This window comes from Triticum aestivum, chromosome 5A (genome assembly GCF_018294505.1).
Source record: "Triticum aestivum cultivar Chinese Spring chromosome 5A, IWGSC CS RefSeq v2.1, whole genome shotgun sequence".
Lineage (NCBI taxonomy): Eukaryota > Viridiplantae > Streptophyta > Magnoliopsida > Poales > Poaceae > Triticum > Triticum aestivum.
The window spans coordinates 63612009-63629741 of record NC_057806.1 but is presented as its reverse complement, the minus strand read 5'-3'; the positions used below and the strand labels follow the sequence as shown (position 1 = coordinate 63629741).

General features: G+C 47.4%; 32 non-coding genes across 32 annotated transcripts; all 32 read left to right on the top strand.

Moving 5' to 3' along the window:
• Positions 1–436: 436 nt before the first annotated feature.
• On the top strand, positions 437–555 carry LOC123109849 (5S ribosomal RNA). Its single transcript, XR_006453092.1, has one exon. It is a non-coding gene; the product is annotated as a 5S ribosomal RNA (ribosomal RNA).
• Positions 556–920: 365 nt separating this feature from the next.
• On the top strand, positions 921–1039 carry LOC123108733 (5S ribosomal RNA). Its single transcript, XR_006452060.1, has one exon. It is a non-coding gene; the product is annotated as a 5S ribosomal RNA (ribosomal RNA).
• A 365-nt stretch (positions 1040–1404) lies between these two features.
• Positions 1405–1523, top strand: LOC123109638 (5S ribosomal RNA). The gene has a single exon (XR_006452873.1). It is a non-coding gene; the product is annotated as a 5S ribosomal RNA (ribosomal RNA).
• A 365-nt stretch (positions 1524–1888) lies between these two features.
• LOC123108830 (5S ribosomal RNA) lies at positions 1889–2007 on the top strand. The gene has a single exon (XR_006452163.1). It is a non-coding gene; the product is annotated as a 5S ribosomal RNA (ribosomal RNA).
• Positions 2008–2372: 365 nt separating this feature from the next.
• Positions 2373–2491, top strand: LOC123109486 (5S ribosomal RNA). Its single transcript, XR_006452713.1, has one exon. It is a non-coding gene; the product is annotated as a 5S ribosomal RNA (ribosomal RNA).
• A 365-nt stretch (positions 2492–2856) lies between these two features.
• Positions 2857–2975, top strand: LOC123109328 (5S ribosomal RNA). The gene has a single exon (XR_006452569.1). It is a non-coding gene; the product is annotated as a 5S ribosomal RNA (ribosomal RNA).
• Positions 2976–3340: 365 nt separating this feature from the next.
• Positions 3341–3459, top strand: LOC123109815 (5S ribosomal RNA). The gene has a single exon (XR_006453058.1). It is a non-coding gene; the product is annotated as a 5S ribosomal RNA (ribosomal RNA).
• Positions 3460–3824: 365 nt separating this feature from the next.
• LOC123109422 (5S ribosomal RNA) lies at positions 3825–3943 on the top strand. Its single transcript, XR_006452651.1, has one exon. It is a non-coding gene; the product is annotated as a 5S ribosomal RNA (ribosomal RNA).
• Positions 3944–4308: 365 nt separating this feature from the next.
• On the top strand, positions 4309–4427 carry LOC123109627 (5S ribosomal RNA). Its single transcript, XR_006452859.1, has one exon. It is a non-coding gene; the product is annotated as a 5S ribosomal RNA (ribosomal RNA).
• Positions 4428–4860: 433 nt separating this feature from the next.
• On the top strand, positions 4861–4979 carry LOC123109817 (5S ribosomal RNA). Its single transcript, XR_006453060.1, has one exon. It is a non-coding gene; the product is annotated as a 5S ribosomal RNA (ribosomal RNA).
• A 365-nt stretch (positions 4980–5344) lies between these two features.
• Positions 5345–5463, top strand: LOC123109848 (5S ribosomal RNA). Its single transcript, XR_006453091.1, has one exon. It is a non-coding gene; the product is annotated as a 5S ribosomal RNA (ribosomal RNA).
• Positions 5464–5828: 365 nt separating this feature from the next.
• LOC123109707 (5S ribosomal RNA) lies at positions 5829–5947 on the top strand. Its single transcript, XR_006452949.1, has one exon. It is a non-coding gene; the product is annotated as a 5S ribosomal RNA (ribosomal RNA).
• A 365-nt stretch (positions 5948–6312) lies between these two features.
• LOC123109090 (5S ribosomal RNA) lies at positions 6313–6431 on the top strand. Its single transcript, XR_006452380.1, has one exon. It is a non-coding gene; the product is annotated as a 5S ribosomal RNA (ribosomal RNA).
• Positions 6432–6796: 365 nt separating this feature from the next.
• On the top strand, positions 6797–6915 carry LOC123109615 (5S ribosomal RNA). The gene has a single exon (XR_006452847.1). It is a non-coding gene; the product is annotated as a 5S ribosomal RNA (ribosomal RNA).
• A 433-nt stretch (positions 6916–7348) lies between these two features.
• On the top strand, positions 7349–7467 carry LOC123109664 (5S ribosomal RNA). The gene has a single exon (XR_006452904.1). It is a non-coding gene; the product is annotated as a 5S ribosomal RNA (ribosomal RNA).
• Positions 7468–7832: 365 nt separating this feature from the next.
• LOC123108832 (5S ribosomal RNA) lies at positions 7833–7951 on the top strand. The gene has a single exon (XR_006452166.1). It is a non-coding gene; the product is annotated as a 5S ribosomal RNA (ribosomal RNA).
• Positions 7952–8316: 365 nt separating this feature from the next.
• Positions 8317–8435, top strand: LOC123108847 (5S ribosomal RNA). Its single transcript, XR_006452184.1, has one exon. It is a non-coding gene; the product is annotated as a 5S ribosomal RNA (ribosomal RNA).
• A 365-nt stretch (positions 8436–8800) lies between these two features.
• On the top strand, positions 8801–8919 carry LOC123109716 (5S ribosomal RNA). Its single transcript, XR_006452957.1, has one exon. It is a non-coding gene; the product is annotated as a 5S ribosomal RNA (ribosomal RNA).
• Positions 8920–9284: 365 nt separating this feature from the next.
• On the top strand, positions 9285–9403 carry LOC123108748 (5S ribosomal RNA). Its single transcript, XR_006452074.1, has one exon. It is a non-coding gene; the product is annotated as a 5S ribosomal RNA (ribosomal RNA).
• A 357-nt stretch (positions 9404–9760) lies between these two features.
• LOC123109631 (5S ribosomal RNA) lies at positions 9761–9879 on the top strand. The gene has a single exon (XR_006452864.1). It is a non-coding gene; the product is annotated as a 5S ribosomal RNA (ribosomal RNA).
• A 365-nt stretch (positions 9880–10244) lies between these two features.
• Positions 10245–10363, top strand: LOC123108915 (5S ribosomal RNA). Its single transcript, XR_006452262.1, has one exon. It is a non-coding gene; the product is annotated as a 5S ribosomal RNA (ribosomal RNA).
• Positions 10364–10728: 365 nt separating this feature from the next.
• LOC123109796 (5S ribosomal RNA) lies at positions 10729–10847 on the top strand. The gene has a single exon (XR_006453041.1). It is a non-coding gene; the product is annotated as a 5S ribosomal RNA (ribosomal RNA).
• A 365-nt stretch (positions 10848–11212) lies between these two features.
• On the top strand, positions 11213–11331 carry LOC123109281 (5S ribosomal RNA). The gene has a single exon (XR_006452542.1). It is a non-coding gene; the product is annotated as a 5S ribosomal RNA (ribosomal RNA).
• Positions 11332–11696: 365 nt separating this feature from the next.
• LOC123109211 (5S ribosomal RNA) lies at positions 11697–11815 on the top strand. The gene has a single exon (XR_006452505.1). It is a non-coding gene; the product is annotated as a 5S ribosomal RNA (ribosomal RNA).
• A 365-nt stretch (positions 11816–12180) lies between these two features.
• LOC123108901 (5S ribosomal RNA) lies at positions 12181–12299 on the top strand. Its single transcript, XR_006452246.1, has one exon. It is a non-coding gene; the product is annotated as a 5S ribosomal RNA (ribosomal RNA).
• Positions 12300–12664: 365 nt separating this feature from the next.
• Positions 12665–12783, top strand: LOC123109851 (5S ribosomal RNA). The gene has a single exon (XR_006453094.1). It is a non-coding gene; the product is annotated as a 5S ribosomal RNA (ribosomal RNA).
• Positions 12784–13148: 365 nt separating this feature from the next.
• Positions 13149–13267, top strand: LOC123108770 (5S ribosomal RNA). Its single transcript, XR_006452095.1, has one exon. It is a non-coding gene; the product is annotated as a 5S ribosomal RNA (ribosomal RNA).
• Positions 13268–13632: 365 nt separating this feature from the next.
• On the top strand, positions 13633–13751 carry LOC123109462 (5S ribosomal RNA). The gene has a single exon (XR_006452689.1). It is a non-coding gene; the product is annotated as a 5S ribosomal RNA (ribosomal RNA).
• Positions 13752–14116: 365 nt separating this feature from the next.
• Positions 14117–14235, top strand: LOC123109437 (5S ribosomal RNA). The gene has a single exon (XR_006452665.1). It is a non-coding gene; the product is annotated as a 5S ribosomal RNA (ribosomal RNA).
• Positions 14236–14600: 365 nt separating this feature from the next.
• LOC123109396 (5S ribosomal RNA) lies at positions 14601–14719 on the top strand. Its single transcript, XR_006452628.1, has one exon. It is a non-coding gene; the product is annotated as a 5S ribosomal RNA (ribosomal RNA).
• Positions 14720–15084: 365 nt separating this feature from the next.
• LOC123109490 (5S ribosomal RNA) lies at positions 15085–15203 on the top strand. Its single transcript, XR_006452717.1, has one exon. It is a non-coding gene; the product is annotated as a 5S ribosomal RNA (ribosomal RNA).
• A 365-nt stretch (positions 15204–15568) lies between these two features.
• Positions 15569–15687, top strand: LOC123109750 (5S ribosomal RNA). The gene has a single exon (XR_006452989.1). It is a non-coding gene; the product is annotated as a 5S ribosomal RNA (ribosomal RNA).
• Positions 15688–17733: the final 2046 nt, after the last annotated feature.

Here is a 17733-nt window from a genome sequence, read left to right as displayed (position 1 = left end):
AAATTAAGCGTGCTTGGGCGAGAGTAGTACTAGGATGGGTGACCTCCTGGGAAGTCCTCGTGTTGCATTCCCTTTTTAAATTATTTTTGTACGTACGTGAGGAACAGAACGCACGTGCGTGATATATATTAAGCCTGTCATCATATTTTTGACATTTGCGATATGTTTTAGCTCGGAGCTCATTAGTCACGTGTCTAGGGAGAGTTGGGGCGCGAAAAGCGCGTTCTGAAAGGGGTGTAAAATACGTGTTGCTGCGGTATAGAGGGAGGGGTGGAAATCGTGGTAAACTCGTCTTCGTAGTTGAGCGAGAGAGTAAGTAGTATAGGGCATTATCCATTAGTAGGCGACGGTTGTAATGATAGTAAGAATGTACGGCCGTCTTTGTAGCGGACGTGAGAGTGGGAAGCATAAGGGATGAAGCCGGGGGTAACATGTCGGATGCGATCATACCAGCACTAAAGCACCGGATCCCATCAGAACTCCGAAGTTAAGCTTGCTTGGGCGAGAGTAGTACTAGGATGGGTGACCTCCTGGGAAGTCCTCGTGTTGCATTACCTTTTTTAATTATTTTTGTACGTACGTGAGGAACAGAACGCACGTGCGTGATATATATTAAGCCTGTCATCATATTTTTGACATTTGCGATATGTTTTAGCTCGGAGCTCATTAGTCACGCGTCTAGGGAGAGTTGGGGCGCGAAAAGCGCATTCTGAAAGGGGTGTAAAATACGTGTTGCTGCGGTATAGAGGGAGGGGTGGAAATCGTGGTAAACTCGTCTTCGTAGTTGAGCGAGAGAGTAAGTAGTATAGGGCATTATCCATTAGTAGGCGACGGTTGTAATGATAGTAAGAATGTACGGCCGTCTTTGTAGCGGATGTGGGAGTGGGGAACATAAGGGATGAAGCCGGGGGTAACATGTCGGATGCGATCATACCAGCACTAAAGCACCGGATCCCAGCAGAACTCCGAAGTTAAGCGTGCTTGGGCAAGAGTAGTACTAGGATGGGTGACCTCCTGGGAAGTCCTCGTGTTGTATTCCCTTTTTTAATTATTTTTGTACGTACGTGAGGAACAGAACGCACGTGCGTGATATATATTAAGCATGTCATCATATTTTTGACATTTGCGATATGTTTTAGCTCGGAGCTCATTAGTCACGCGTCTAGGGAGAGTTGGGGCGCGAAAAGCGCGTTCTGAAATGGGTGTAAAATACGTGTTGCTGCGGTATAGAGGGAGAGGTGGAAATCGTGGTAAACTCGTCTTCGTAGTTGAGCGAGAGAGTAAGTAGTATAGGGCATTATCCATTAGTAGGCGACGGTTGTAATGATAGTAAGAATGTACGGCCGTCTTTGTAGCGGACGTGGGAGTGGGAAGCATAAGGGATGAAGCCGGGGTTAACATGTCGGATGCGATCATACCAGCACTAAAGCACCGGATCCCATCAGAACTCCGAAGTTAAGCGTGCTTGGGCGAGAGTAGTACTAGGATGGGTGACCTCCTGGGAAGTCCTCGTGTTGCATTCCCTTTTTTAATTATTTTTGTACGTACGTGAGGAACAGAACGCACGTGCGTGATATATATTAAGCCTGTCATCATATTTTTGACATTTGCGATATGTTTTAGCTCGGAGCTCATTAGTCACGCGTCTAGGGAGAGTTGGGGCGCGAAAAGCGCGTTCTGAAAGGGGTGTAAAATACGTGTTGCTGCGGTATAGAGGGAGGGATGGAAATCGTGGTAAACTCGTCTTCGTAGTTGAGCGAGAGAGTAAGTAGTATAGGGCATTATCCATTAGTAGGCGACGGTTGTAATGATAGTAAGAATGTACGGCCGTCTTTGTAGCGGATGTGGGAGTGGGAAGCATAAGGGATGAAGCCGGGGGTAACATGTCGGATGCGATCATACCAGCACTAAAGCACCGGATCCCAGCAGAACTCCGAAGTTAAGCGTGCTTGGGCAAAAGTAGTACTAGGATGGGTGACCTCCTGGGAAGTCCTCGTGTTGTATTCCCTTTTTTAATTATTTTTGTACGTACGTGAGGAACAGAACGCACGTGCGTGATATATATTAAGCATGTCATCATATTTTTGACATTTGCGATATGTTTTAGCTCGGAGCTCATTAGTCACGCGTCTAGGGAGAGTTGGGGCGTGAAAAGCGCGTTCTGAAAGGGGTGTAAAATACGTGTTGCTGCGGTATAGAGGGAGGGGTGGAAATCGTGGTAAACTCGTCTTCGTAGTTGAGCGAGAGAGTAAGTAGTATAGGGCATTATCCATTAGTAGGCGACGGTTGTAATGGTAGTAAGAATGTACGGCCGTCTTTGTAGCGGACGTGGGAGTGGGAAGCATAAGGGATGAAGCCGGGGGTAACATGTCGGATGCGATCATACCAGCACTAAAGCACCGGATCCCATCAGAACTCTGAAGTTAAGCGTGCTTGGGCGAGAGTAGTACTAGGATGGGTGACCTCCTGGGAAGTCCTCGTGTTGCATTCCCTTTTTTAATTATTTTTGTACGTACGTGACGAACAGAACGCACGTGCGTGATATATATCAAGCCTGTCATCATATTTTTGACATTTGCGATATGTTTTAGCTCGGAGCTCATTAGTCACACGTCTAGGGAGAGTTGGGGCGCGAAAAGCGCGTTCTAAAAGGGGTGTAAAATACGTGTTGCTGCGGTATAGAGGGAGGGGTGGAAATCGTGGTAATCTCGTCTTCGTAGTTGAGCGAGAGAGTAAGTAGTATAGGGCATTATCCATTAGTAGGCGACGGTTCTAATGATAGTAAGAATGTACGGCCGTCTTTGTAGCGGATGTGGGAGTGGGAAGCATAAGGGATGAAGCTGGGGGTAACATGTTGGATGCGATCATACCAGCACTAAAGCACCGGATCCCATTAGAACTCCGAAGTTAAGCGTGCTTGGGCGAGAGTAGTACTAGGATGGGTGACCTCCTGGGAAGTCCTCGTGTTGCATTCCCTTTTTTAATTATTTTTGTACGTACGTGAGGAACAGAACGCACGTGCGTGATATATATTAAGCCTGTCATCATATTTTTGACATTTGCGATATGTTTTAGCTCGGAGCTCATTAGTCACGCGTCTAGGGAGAGTTGGGGCGCGAAAAGCGCGTTCTGAAAGGGGTGTAAAATACGTGTTGCTGCGGTATAGAGGGAGGGGTGGAAATCGTGGTAAACTCGTCTTCGTAGTTGAGCGAGAGAGTAAGTAGTATAGGGCATTATCCATTAGTAGGAGACGGTTGTAATGATAGTAAGAATGTACAGCCGTCTTTGTAGCGGATGTGGGAGTGGGAAGCATAAGGGATGAAGCCGGGGGTAACATGTCCGATGCGATCATACCAGCACTAAAGCACCGGATCCCATCAGAACTCCGAAGTTAAGCATGCTTGGGCGAGAGTAGTACTAGGATGGGTGACCTCCTGGGAAGTCCTCGTGTTGCATTCCCTTTTTTAATTATTTTTGTATGTACGTGACGAACAGAACGCACGTGCGTGATATATATTAAGCCTGTCATCATATTTTTGACATTTGCGATATGTTTTAGCTCGGAGCTCATTAGTCACGCGTCTAGGGAGAGTTGGGGCGCGAAAAGCGCGTTCTGAAAGGGGTGTAAAATACGTGTTGCTGCGGTATAGAGGGAGGGGTGGAAATCGTGGTAAACTCGTCTTCGTAGTTGAGCGAGAGAGTAAGTAGTATAGGGCATTATCCATTAGTAGGCGACGGTTGTAATGATAGTAAGAATGTACGGCCGTCTTTGTAGCGGACGTGGGAGTGGGAAGCATAAGGGATGAAGCCGGGGGTAACATGTCGGATGTGATCATACCAGCACTAAAGCACCGGATCCCATCAGAACTCCGAAGTTAAGCGTGCTTGGGCGAGAGTAGTACTAGGATGGGTGACCTCCTGGGAAGTCCTCGTGTTGCATTCCCTTTTTTAATTATTTTTGTACGTACGTGAGGAACAGAACGCACGTGCGTGATATATATTAAGCCTGTCATCATATTTTTGACATTTGCGATATGTTTTTGCTCGGAGCTCATTAGTCACGCGTCTAGGGAGAGTTGGGGCGCGAAAAGCGCGTTCTGAAAGGGGTGTAAAATACGTGTTGCTGCGGTATAGAGGGAGCGGTGGAAATCGTGGTAATCTCGTCTTCGTAGTTGAGCGAGAGAGTAAGTAGTATAGGGCATTATCCATTAGTAGGCGACGGTTGTAATGATAGTAAGAATGTACGGCCGTCTTTGTAGCGGATGTGGGAGTGGGAAGCATAAGGGATGAAGCCGGGGGTAACATGTCGGATGCGATCATACCAGCACTAAAGCACCGGATCCCATCAGAACTCCGAAGTTAAGCGTGCTTGGGCGAGAGTAGTACTAGGATGGGTGACCTCCTGGGAAGTCCTCGTGTTGCATTCCCTTTTTTAATTATTTTTGTACGTACGTGAGGAACAGAACGCACGTGCGTGATATATGTTAAGCCTGTCATCATATTTTTGACATTTGCGATATGTTTTAGCTCGGAGCTCATTAGTCACGCGTCTAGGGAGAGTTGGGGCGCGAAAAGCGCGTTCTGAAAGGGGTGTAAAATACGTGTTGCTGCGGTATAGAGGGAGGGGTGGAAATCGTGGTAAACTCGTCTTCGTAGTTGAGCGAGAGAGTAAGTAGTATAGGGCATTAGGAGGGGTGGAAATCGTGGTAAACTCGTCTTCGTAGTTGAGCGAGAGAGTAAGTAGTATAGGGCATTGTCCATTAGTAGCCGACGGTTGTAATGATAGTAAGAATGTACGGCCGTCTTTGTAGCGGACGTGGGAGTGGGAAGCATAACGGATGAAGCCGGGGGTAACATGTCGGATGCGATCATACTAGCACTAAAGCACCGGATCCCATCAAAACTCCGAAGTTAAGCGTGCTTGGGCGAGAGTAGTACTAGGATGGGTGACCTCCTGGGAAGTCCTCGTGTTGCATTCCCTTTTTTAATTATTTTTGTACGTACGTGAGGAACAGAACGCACGTGCGTGATATATATTAAGCCTATCATCATATTTTTGACATTTGCGATATGTTTTAGCTCGGAGCTCATTAGTCACGCGTCTAGGGAGATTTGGGGCGCGAAAAGCGCGTTCTGAAAGGGGTGTAAAATACGTGTTGCTGCGGTATAGAGGGAGGGGTGGAAATCGTGGTAAACTCGTCTTCGTAGTTGAGCGAGAGAGTAAGTAGTATAGGGCATTATCCATTAGTAGGCGACGGTTGTAATGATAGTAAGAATGTACGGCCGTCTTTGTAGCGGACGTGGGAGTGGGAAGCATAAGGGATGAAGCCGGGGGTAACATGTCGGATGCGATCATACCAGCACTAAAGCACCGGATCCCAGCAGAACTCCGAAGTTAAGCGTGCTTGGGCGAGAGTAGTACTAGGATGGGTGACCACCTGGGAAGTCCTCGTGTTGTATTCCCTTTTTTAATTATTTTTGTACGTATGTGAGGAACAGAACGCACGTGCGTGATATATATTAAGCCTGTCATCATATTTTTGACATTTGCGATATGTTTTAGCTCGGAGCTCATTAGTCACGCGTCTAGGGAGAGTTGGGGCGCGAAAAGCGCGTTCTGAAAGGGGTGTAAAATACGTGCTGCTGCGGTATAGAGGGAGGGGTGGAAATCGTGGTAAACTCCTCTTCGTAGTTGAGCGAGAGAGTAAGTAGTATAGGGCATTATCCATTAGTAGGCGACGGTTGTAATGGTAGTAAGAATGTACGGCCGTCTTTGTAGCGGACGTGGGAGTGGGAAGCATAAGGGATGAAGCCGGGGGTAACATGTCGGATGCGATCATACTAGCACTAAAGCACCGGATCCCATCAGAACTCCAAAGTTAAGCGTGCTTGGGCGAGAGTAGTACTAGGATGGGTGACCTCCTGGGAAGTCCTCGTGTTGCATTCCCTTTTTTAATTATTTTTGTACGTACGTGACGAACAGAACGCACGTGCGTGATATATATTAAGCCTGTCATCATATTTTTGACATTTGCGATATGTTTTAGCTCGGAGCTCATTAGTCACGCGTCTAGGGAGAGTTGGGGCGCGAAAAGCGCGTTCTGAAAGGGGTGTAAAATACGTGTTGCTGCGGTATAGAGGGAGGGGTGGAAATCGTGGTAAACTCGTCTTCGTAGTTGAGCGAGAGAGTAAGTAGTATAGGGCATTATCCATTAGTAGGTGACGGTTGTAATGATAGTAAGAATGTACGGCCGTCTTTGTAGCGGACGTGGGAGTCGGAAGCATAAGGGATGAAGCCGGGGGTAACATGTTGGATGCGATCATACCAGCACTGAAGCACCGGATCCCATCAGAACTCCGAAGTTAAGCGTGCTTGGGCGAGAGTAGTACTAGGATGGGTGACCTCCTGGGAAGTCCTCGTGTTGCATTCCCTTTTTTAATTATTTTTGTACGTACGTGAGGAACAGAATGCACGTGCGTGATATATATTAAGCCTGTCATCATATTTTTGACATTTGCGATATGTTTTAGCTCGGAGCTCATTAGTCACGCGTCTAGGGAGAGTTGGGGCGCGAAAAGCGCGTTCTGAAAGGGGTGTAAAATATGTGTTGCTGCGGTATAGATGGAGGGGTGGAAATCGTGGTAAACTCGTCTTCGTAGTTGAGCGAGAGAGTAAGTAGTATAGGGCATTATCCATTAGTAGGCGACGGTTGTAATGATAGTAAGAATGTACGGCCGTCTTTGTAGCGGATGTGGGAGTGGGAAGCATAAGGGATGAAGCCGGGGGTAACATGTCGGATGCGATCATACCAGCACTAAAGCACCGGATCCCATCAGAACTCCGAAGTTAAGCGTGCTTGGGCGAGAGTAGTACTAGGATGGGTGACCTCCTGGGAAGTCCTCGTGTTGCATTCCCTTTTTTAATTATTTTTGTACGTACGTGAGGAACAGAACGCACGTGCGTGATATATATTAAGCCCGTCATCATATTTTTGACATTTGCGATATGTTTTAGCTCGGAGCTCATTAGTCACGCGTCTAGGGAGAGTTGGGGCGCGAAAAGCGCGTTCTGAAAGTGGTGTAAAATACGTGTTGCTGCGGTATAGAGGGAGGGGTGGAAATCGTGGTAAACTCGTCTTCGTAGTTGAGCGAGAGAGTAAGTAGTATAGGGCATTAGGAGGGGTGGAAATCGTGGTAAACTCGTCTTCGTAGTTGAGCGAGAGAGTAAGTAGTATAGGGCATTATCCATTAGTAGGCGACGGTTGTAATGATAGTAAGAATGTACGACCGTCTTTGTAGCGGACGTGGGAGTGGGAAGCATAACGGATGAAGCCGGGGGTAACATGTCGGATGCGATCATACCAGCACTAAAGCACCGGATCCCATCAAAACTCCGAAGTTAAGCGTGCTTGGGCGAGAGTAGTACTAGGATGGGTGACCTCCTGGGAAGTCCTCGTGTTGCATTCCCTTTTTTAATTATTTTTGTACGTACGTGAGGAACAGAACGCACGTGCGTGATATATATTAAGCCTGTCATCATATTTTTGACATTTGCGATATGTTTTAGCTCGGAGCTCATTAGTCACGCGTCTAGGGAGATTTGGGGCACGAAAAGCGCGTTCTGAAAGGGGTGTAAAATACGTGTTGCTGCGGTATAGAGGGAGGGGTGGAAATCGTGGTAAACTCGTCTTCGTAGTTGAGCGAGAGAGTAAGTAGTATAGGGCATTATCCATTAGTAGGCGACGGTTGTAATGATAGTAAGAATGTACGGCCGTCTTTGTAGCGGACGTGGGAGTGGGAAGCATAAGGGATGAAGCCGGGGGTAACATGTCGGATGCGATCATACCAGCACTAAAGCACCAGATCCCATCAGAACTCCGAAGTTAAGCGTGCTTGGGCGAGAGTAGTACTAGGATGGCTGACCTCCAGGGAAGTCCTCGGGTTGTATTCCCTTTTTTAATTATTTTTGTACGTACGTGAGGAACAGAACGCACGTGCGTGATATATATTAAGCCTGTCATCATATTTTTGACATTTGCGATATGTTTTAGCTCGGAGCTCATTAGTCACGCGTCTAGGGAGAGTTGGGGCGCGAAAAGCGCGTTCTGAAAGGGGTGTAAAATACGTGTTGCTGCGGTATAGAGGGAAGGGTGGAAATCGTGGTAAACTCGTCTTCGTAGTTGAGCGAGAGAGTAAGTAGTATAGGGCATTATCCATTAGTAGGCGACGGTTGTAATGGTAGTAAGAATGTACGGCCGTCTTTGTAGCGGACGTGGGAGTGGGAAGCATAAGGGATGAAGCCGGGGGTAACATGTCGGATGCGATCATACCAGCACTAAAGCACCGGATACCATCAGAACTCCGAAGTTAAGCGTGCTTGGGCGAGAGTAGTACTAGGATGGGTGACCTGTTGGGAAGTCCTCTTGTTGCATTCCCTTTTTTAATTATTTTTGTACGTATGTGACGAACAGAACGCACGTGCGTGATATATATTAAGCCTGTCATCATATTTTTGACATTTGCGATATGTTTTAGCTCGGAGCTCATTAGTCACGCGTCTAGGGAGAGTTGGGGCGCGAAAAGCGCGTTCTGAAAGGGGTGTAAAATACGTGTTGCTGCGGTATAGAGGGAGGGGTGGAAATCGTGGTAAACTCGTCTTCGTAGTTGAGCGAGAGAGTAAGTAGTATAGGGCATTATCCATTAGTAGGCGACGGTTGTAATGATAGTAAGAATGTACGGCCGTCTTTGTAGCGGATGTGGGAGTGGGAAGCATAAGGGATGAAGCCGGGGGTAACATGTCGGATGCGATCATACCAGCACTAAAGCACCGGATCCCATCAGAACTCCGAAGTTAAGCGTGCTTGGGTGAGAGTAGTACTAGGATGGGTGACCTCTTGGGAAGTCCTTGTGTTGCATTCCCTTTTTTAATTATTTTTGTACGTACGTGAGGAACAGAACACACGTGCGTGATATATATTAAGCCTGTCATCATATTTTTGACATTTGCGATATGTTTTAGCTCGGAGCTCATTAGTCACGCGTCTAGGGAGAGTTGGGGCGCGAAAAACGCGTTCTGAAAGGGGTGTAAAATACGTGTTGCTGCGGTATAGAGGGAGGGGTGGAAATCGTGGTAAACTCGTCTTCGTAGTTGAGCGAGAGAGTAAGTAGTATAGGGCATTATCCATTAGTAGGCGACGGTTGTAATGGTAGTAAGAATGTAAGGTCGTCTTTGTAGCGGACGTGGGAGTGGGAAGCATAAGGGATGAAGCCGGGGGTAACATGTCGGATGCGATCATACCAGCACTAAAGCACCGGATCCCATCAAAACTCCGAAGTTAAGCGTGCTTGGGCGAGAGTAGTACTTGGATGGGTGACCTCCTGGGAAGTCCTCGTGTTGCTTTTAATTATTTTTGTACGTACGTGAGGAACAGGACGCACGTGCGTGATATATATTAAGCCTGTCATCATATTTTTGACATTTGCGATATGTTTTAGCTCAGAGCTCATTAGTCACGCGTCTAGGGAGAGTTGGGGCGCGAAAAGCGCGTTCTGAAAGGGGTGTAAAATACGTGTTGCTGCGGTATAGAGGGAGGGGTGGAAATCGTGGTAAACTCGTCTTCGTAGTTGAGCGAGAGAGTAAGTAGTATAGGGCATTATCCATTAGTAGGCGACGGTTGTAATGATAGTAAGAATGTACGGCCGTCTTTGTAGCGGACGTGGGAGTGGGAAGCATAAGGGATGAAGCCGGGGGTAACATGTCGGATGCGATCATACCAGCACTAAAGCACCGGATCCCAGCAGAACTCCGAAGTTAAGCGTGCTTGGGCGAGAGTAGTACTAGGATGGGTGACCTCCTGGGAAGTCCTCGTGTTGCATTCCCTTTTTTAATTATTTTTGTACGTACATGAGGAACAGAACGCACGTGCGTGATATATATTAAGCCTGTCATCATATTTTTGACATTTGCGATATGTTTTAGCTCGGAGCTCATTAGTCACGCGTCTAGGGAGAGTTGGGGCGCGAAAAGCGCGTTCTGAAAGGGGTGTAAAATACGTGTTGCTGCGGTATAGAGGGAGGGGTGGAAATCGTGGTAAACTCGTCTTCGTAGTTGAGCGAGAGAGTAAGTAGTATAGGGCATTATCCATTAGTAGGCAACGGTTGTAATGATAGTAAGAATGTACGGCCGTCTTTGTAGCGGACGTGGGAGTGGGAAGCATAAGGGATGAAGCCGGGGGTAACATGTTGGCTGCGATCAAACCAGCACTAAAGCACAGGATCCCATCAGAACTCCGAACTTAAGCATGCTTGGGCGAGAGTAGTACTAGGATGGGTGACCTCCTGGGAAGTCCTCGTGTTGCATTCCCTTTTTTAATTATTTTTGTACGTACGTGAGGAACAGAACGCACGTGCATGATATATATTAAGCCTGTCATCATATTTTTGACATTTGCGATATGTTTTAGCTCGGAGCTCATTAGTCACGCGTCTAGGGAGAGTTGGGGCGCGAAAAGCGCGTTCTGAAAGAGGTGTAAAATACGTGTTGCTGCGGTATAGAGGGAGGGGTGGAAATCGTGGTAAACTCGTCTTCGTAGTTGAGCGAGAGAGTAAGTAGTATAGGGCATTATCCATTAGTAGGCGACGGTTGTAATGATAGTAAGAATGTACGGCCGTCTTTGTAGCGGATGTGGGAGTCGGAAGCATAAGGGATGAAGCCGGGGGTAACATGTTGGATGCGATCATACCAGCACTGAAGCACCGGATCCCATCAGAACTCCGAAGTTAAGCGTGCTTGGGTGAGAGTAATACTAGGATGGGTGACCTCCTGGGAAGTCCTCGTGTTGCATTCCCTTTTTTAATTATTTTTGTATGTACATGTGGAACAGAACGCACGTGCGTGATATATATTAAGCCTGTCATCATATTTTTGACATTTGCGATATGTTTTTGCTCGGAGCTCATTAGTCACGCGTCTAGGGAGAGTTGGGGCGCGAAAAGCGCGTTCTGAAAGAGGTGTAAAATACGTGTTGCTGCGGTATAGAGGGAGGGGTGGAAATCGTGGTAAACTCGTCTTCGTAGTTGAGCGAGAGAGTAAGTAGTATAGGGCATTATCCATTAGTAGGCGACGGTTGTAATGATAGTTAGAATGTACGGCCGTCTTTGTAGCGGACGTGGGAGTGGGAAGCATAAGGGATGAAGCCGGGGGTAACATGTCGGATGCGATCATACCAGCACTAAAGCACCGGATCCCATCAGAACTCCGAAGTTAAGCGTGCTTGGGCGAGAGTAGTACTATGATGGGTGACCTCCTGGGAAGTCCTCGTGTTGCATTCCCTTTTTTAATTATTTTTGTACGTGCGTGAGGAACAGAACACACGTGTGTGATATATATTAAGCCTGTCATCATATTTTTGACATTTGCGATATGTTTTAGCTCGAAGCTCATTAGTCACGCGTCTAGGGAGAGCTGGGGCGCGAAAAGCGCGTTCTGAAAGGGGTGTAAAATACGTGTTGCTGCGGTATAGAGGGAGGGGTGGAAATCGTGGTAAACTCGTCTTCGGAGTTGAGCGAGAGAGTAAGTAGTATAGGGCATTATCCATTAGTAGGCGACGGTTGTAATGATAGTAAGAATGTACGGCCGTCTTTGTAGCGGATGTGGGAGTGGGAAGCATAAGGGATGAAGCCGGGGGTAACATGTCGGATGCGATCATACCAGCACTAAAGCACCGGATCCCATCAGAACTCCGAAGTTAAGCGTGCTTGGGCGAGAGTAGTACTAGGATGGGTGACCTCTTGGGAAGTCCTCGTGTTGCATTCCCTTTTTTAATTAGTTTTGTACGTACGTGAGGAACAGAACACACGTGCGTGATATATATTAAGCCTGTCATCATATTTTTGACATTTGCGATATGTTTTAGCTCGGAGCTCATTAGTCACGCATCTAGGGAGAGTTGGGGCGCGAAAAACGCGTTCTGAAAGGGGTGTAAAATACATGTTGCTGCGGTATAGAGGGAGGGGTGGAAATCGTGGTAAACTCGTCTTCGTAGTTGAGCGAGAGAGTAAGTAGTATAGGGCATTATCCATTAGTAGGCGACGGTTGTAATGGTATTAAGAATATAAGGTCATCTTTGTAGCGGACGTGGGAGTGGGAAGCATAAGGGATGAAGCCGGGGGTAACATGTCGGATGCGATCATACCAGCACTAAAGCACCGGATCCAATCAAAACTCCAAAGTTAAGCGTGCTTGGGCGAGAGTATTACTTGGATGGGTGACCTCCTGGGAAGTCCTCGTGTTGCATTCCCTTTTTTAATTATTTTTGTATCTACGTGAGGAACAGAACGCACGTGCGTGATATATATTAAGCCTGTCATCATATTTTTGACATTTGCGATATGTTTTAGCTCAGAGCTCATTAGTCACGCGTCTAGGGAGAGTTGGGGCGCGAAAAGCGCGTTCTGAAAGGGGTGTAAAATACGTGTTGCTGCGGTATAGAGGGAGGGGTGGAAATCGTGGTATACTCGTCTTCGTAGTTGAGCGAGAGAGTAAGTAGTATAGGGCATTATCCATTAGTAGGCGACGGTTGTAATGATAGTAAGAATGTACGGCCGTCTTTGTAGCGGACGTGGGAGTGGGAAGCATAAGGGATGAAGCCGGGGGTAACATGTCGGATGCGATCATACCAGCACTAAAGCACCGGATCCCAGCAGAATTCCGAAGTTAAGCGTGCTTGGGCGAGAGTAGTACTAGGATGGGTGACCTCCTGGGAAGTCCTCGTGTTGCATTCCCTTTTTTAATTATTTTTGTACGTACGTGAGGAACAGAACGCACGTGCGTGATATATATTAAGCCTGTCATCATATTTTTGACATTTGCGATATGTTTTAGCTCGGAGCTCATTAGTCACGCGTCTAGGGAGAGTTGGGGCGCGAAAAGCGCGTTCTGAAAGGGGTGTAAAATACGTGTTGCTGCGGTATAGAGGGAGGGGTGGAAATCGTGGTAAACTCGTCTTCGTAGTTGAGCGAGAGAGTAAGTAGTATAGGGCATTATCCATTAGTAGGCGACGGTTGTAATGATAGTAAGAATGTACGGCCATCTTTGTAGCGGACGTGGGAGTGGGAAGCATAAGGGATGAAGCCGGGGGTAACATGTTTGCTGCGATCAAACCAGCACTAAAGCACAGGATCCCATCAGAACTCCGAAGTTAAGCGTGCTTGGGCGAGAGTAGTACTAGGATGGGTGACCTCCTGGGAAGTCCTCGTGTTGCATTCCCTTTTTTAATTATTTTTGTATGTACGTGAGGAACAGAACGCACGTGCGTGATATATATTAAGCCTGTCATCATATTTTTGACATTTGCGATATGTTTTTGCTCGGAGCTCATTAGTCACGCGTCTAGGGAGAGTTGGGGCGCGAAAAGCGCGTTCTGAAAGAGGTGTAAAATACGTGTTGCTGCGGTATAGAGGGAGGGGTGGAAATCGTGGTAAACTCGTCTTCGTAGTTGAGCGAGAGAGTAAGTAGTATAGGGCATTATCCATTAGTAGGCGACGGTTGTAATGATAGTAAGAATGTACGGCCGTCTTTGTAGCGGACGTGGGAGTGGGAAGCATAAGGGATGAAGCCGGGGGTAACATGTCGGATGTGATCATACCAGCACTAAAGCACCGGATCCCATCAGAACTCCGAAGTTAAGCGTGCTTGGGCGAGAGTAGTACTATGATGGGTGACCTCCTGGGAAGTCCTCGTGTTGCATTCCCTTTTTTAATTATTTTTGTACGTGCGTGAGGAACAGAACGCACGTGCGTGATATATATTAAGCCTGTCATCATATTTTTAACATTTGCGATATGTTTTAGCTCGAAGCTCATTAGTCACGCGTCTAGGGAGAGCTGGGGCGCGAAAAGCGCGTTCTGAAAGGGGTGTAAAATACGTGTTGCTGCGGTATAGAGGGAGGGGTGGAAATCGTGGTAAACTCGTCTTCGTAGTTGAGCGAGAGAGTAAGTAGTATAGGGCATTATCCATTAGTAGGCGACGGTTGTAATGATAGTAAGAATGTACGGCCGTCTTTGTAGCGGATGTGGGAGTGTGAAGCATAAGGGATGAAGCCGGGGGTAACATGTCGGATGCGATCATACCAGCACTAAAGCACCGGATCCCATCAGAACTCCGAAGTTAAGCGTGCTTGGGCGAGTGTAGTACTAGGATGGGTGACCTCCTGGGAAGTCCTCGTGTTGCATTCCCTTTTTTAATAATTTTTGTACCTACGTGAGGAACAGAACGCACGTGCGTGATATATATTAAGCCTGTCATCATATTTTTGACATTTGCGATATGTTTTAGCTCGGAGCTCATTAGTCACGCGTCTAGGGAGAGTTGGGGCGTGAAAAGCGCATTCTGAAAGGGGTGTAAAATACGTGTTGCTGCGGTATAGAGGGAGGGGTGGAAATCGTGGTAAACTCGTCTTCGTAGTTGACCGAGAGAGTAAGTAGTATAGGGCATTATCCATTAGTAGGCGACGGTTGTAATGATAGTAAGAATGTACGGCCGTCTTTGTAGCGGACGTGGGAGTGGGAAGCATAAGGGATGAAGCCGGGGGTAACATGTCGGATGCGATCATACCAGCACTAAAGCACCGGATCCCATCAGAACTCCGAAGTTAAGCGTGCTTGGGCGAGAATAGTACTAGGATGGGTGACCTCCTGGGAAGTCCTCGTGTTGCATTCCCCTTTTTAATTATTTTTGTACGTACGTGAGGAACAGAACGCACGTGCGTGATATATATTAAGCTTGTCATCATATTTTTGACATTTGCGATATGTTTTAGCTCAGAGCTCATTAGTCACGCGTCTAGGGAGAGTTGGGGCGCGAAAAGCGCGTTCTGAAAGGGGTGTAAAATATGTGTTGCTGCGGTATAGAGGGAGGGGTGGAAATCGTGGTAAACTCGTCTTCGTAGTTGAGCGAGAGAGTAAGTAGTATAGGGCATTATCCATTAGTAGGCGACGGTTGTAATGATAGTAAGAATGTATGGCCCTCTTTGTAGCGGACGTGGGAGTCGGAAGCATAAGGGATGAAGCCGGGGGTAACATGTTGGATGCGATCATACCAGCACTGAAGCACCGGATCCCATCAGGACTCCGAAGTTAAGCGTGCTTGGGCGAGAGTAGTACTAGGATGGGTGACCTCCTGGGAAGTCCTCGTGTTGCATTCCCTTTTTTAATTATTTTTGTATGTACGTGAGGAACAGAACGCACGTGCGTGATATATATTAAGCCTGTCATCATATTTTTGACATTTGCGATATGTTTTTGCTCGGAGCTCATTAGTCACGCGTCTAGGGAGAGTTGGGGCGCGAAAAGCGCGTTCTGAAAGGGGTGTAAAATACGTGTTGCTGCGGTATAGAGGGAGGGGTGGAAATCGTGGTAAACTCGTCTTCGTAGTTGAGCGAGAGAGTAAGTAGTATAGGGCATTATCCATTAGTAGGCGACGGTTGTAATGATAGTATGAATGTACGTCCGTCTTTGTAGCGGACGTGGGAGTGGGAAGCATAAGGGATGAAGCCGGGGGTAACATGTCGGATGCGATCATACTAGCAGTAAAGCACCGGATCCCATCAGAACTCCGAAGTTAAGCGTGCTTGGGCGAGAGTAGTACTAGGATGGGTGACCTCCTGGGAAGTTCTCGTGTTGCATTCCCTTTTTTAATTATTTTTGTACGTACGTGAGGAACAGAACGCACGTGCGTGATATATATTAAGCCTGTCATCATATTTTTGACATTTGCGATGTGTTTTAGCTCGGAGCTCATTAGTCACGCATCTAGGGAGAGTTGGGGCGCGAAAAGCGCGTTCTGAAAGGTGTGTAAAATACGTGTGTCAGGACCCCGACTCGATGCCACATAGGTCTAGCATGTAACACCTCATACCACTTTGCGGCCTCACGCACGGTATTCCCACGGGTGTCGTCTTACCTTTGCCCGGGACCGTTTGCGCCTTTTGGCACACGTATATGATAGTGTCGCTAGCATCCATATGATAAGGAGCCCGGGCTGACATGGCTAGTCGTAAACCCAAAGTGGCACAGACTTACAAGGACAGGCATCCATGACCCAGCAACGAACGTGTCGGTCATCAGCAAGTGGGTCCGGGCTGTAGCACTGGGCTAGCAGGACTCCGGTAAACCGGGCTGTAGCGGGCTAACAGGACTCTGGTACTGAATGCGTGACATTTCCCCGAAGGGACAGACACAGGAATGAAGAAGGACACATGCCGGCCAGCCTAAGCGTTCCAGAGCAGTAGCAAGCTACCATGGCTCAGTGGTAACACTAGGAGACATTTCCCGGTAAGAGAGGCTACTAAAGATAAACAACTAGATAGTCAGATCCCACACATACCAAGCATTTCAATCATACACACAATATGCTCGATATGTGCAAATACAACAAGGCATCACAACATGACTCTACGACACAAGTACTTTATTTAAGGCTCAGAGAGCCATACATAACATACACATAGGTACGGGTCACACGACCCAGCATTCAAGTCATACTGTCATACAAACCAGCAGCGGAAGTAACTTGTCTGAGTACAGACAACTAGTAAAATAAAAGAGGCTTGGAAAGCCTAGCTATACTACGTGGTCCTTCACAAGCTCAGGATCACCACCTGGGCCTTAGCCTACTCATTGATGTCAACGTCTACGAAGAACCCATCAGAAGGGGTTGCAGCGTCTTCTGTAAAAATGTAAATTATAGCAACATGAGTACAAAGGTACTCAGCAAGACTTACATTAGATCCTACATACATGCACATTATCAAGAAGGGTTGGTGGAGTTGTTGCAGCAAGCCAGCTTTGACTCTTGGCTAGGCTATCCTACGAGACTCCAACTTGAAATGGTTTTGCGTACACGAGTCCACTACTCACCACTTCAATACACTACCGAGGATCCACCTCCGTCTTCCTATGGAGGAGCCATCCTCGGCACTCACACTTATCTTGAGGCTTTTAGTAGTTTCCATTTACTTGTCTATGAACTGTATAGGCAACCAAGTAGTCCATTACCGCGGACGCGGCTATTCGAATAGATCATGTTAACCCTGCAGGGGTGTACTTCTTCATACATGTTTCCACCACTTAGCGTCTGCACACGACATGTGCTCGGCAGACTTCAAGCGAAAGCCGGCGTGGGTGTAGACCACGACCTACCTAAACACCTAAGTCTCCAATCCAGGTTTATCGCCTATCCAGGTTCCATCCGCAGGGAGTCCGGCCGAGGTTTCCCATACGGCCCCGAACGATGTGTACAGGGTTCCGTGACACCTAACGGGTGCCCGGTATTCCCGGCCACGTACCTACCGCATCACAGCTCACCCCTACGGTCAGCGCTGTCCACGGCCTCCAGTAGGCTACAAACACCAGAAACTACTTGCAACTCCTGGACAAAGAACTAGGGTGAATAAGAAGTCGAGCGGGGTCATATTTCAGGGCCCAATGCATGGTAGTAGCTGTATCTTAAATCACACATACAGATCTCAGTGCTTAAGGTCGGCTTCAATGAAACAACCCACCATGTACTCCTACATGGCCTCTCATTGATACCTTTACCAAATCGTGTTCACCACACCACTCTCATTACCGACATAATCATTTCACTCTAGTCCATCACCCAGATTAACCAGACCTGACACGACTCTAAGCATAGCAGGCATAGCAAGGTAGGAACAACACATACATATGGCT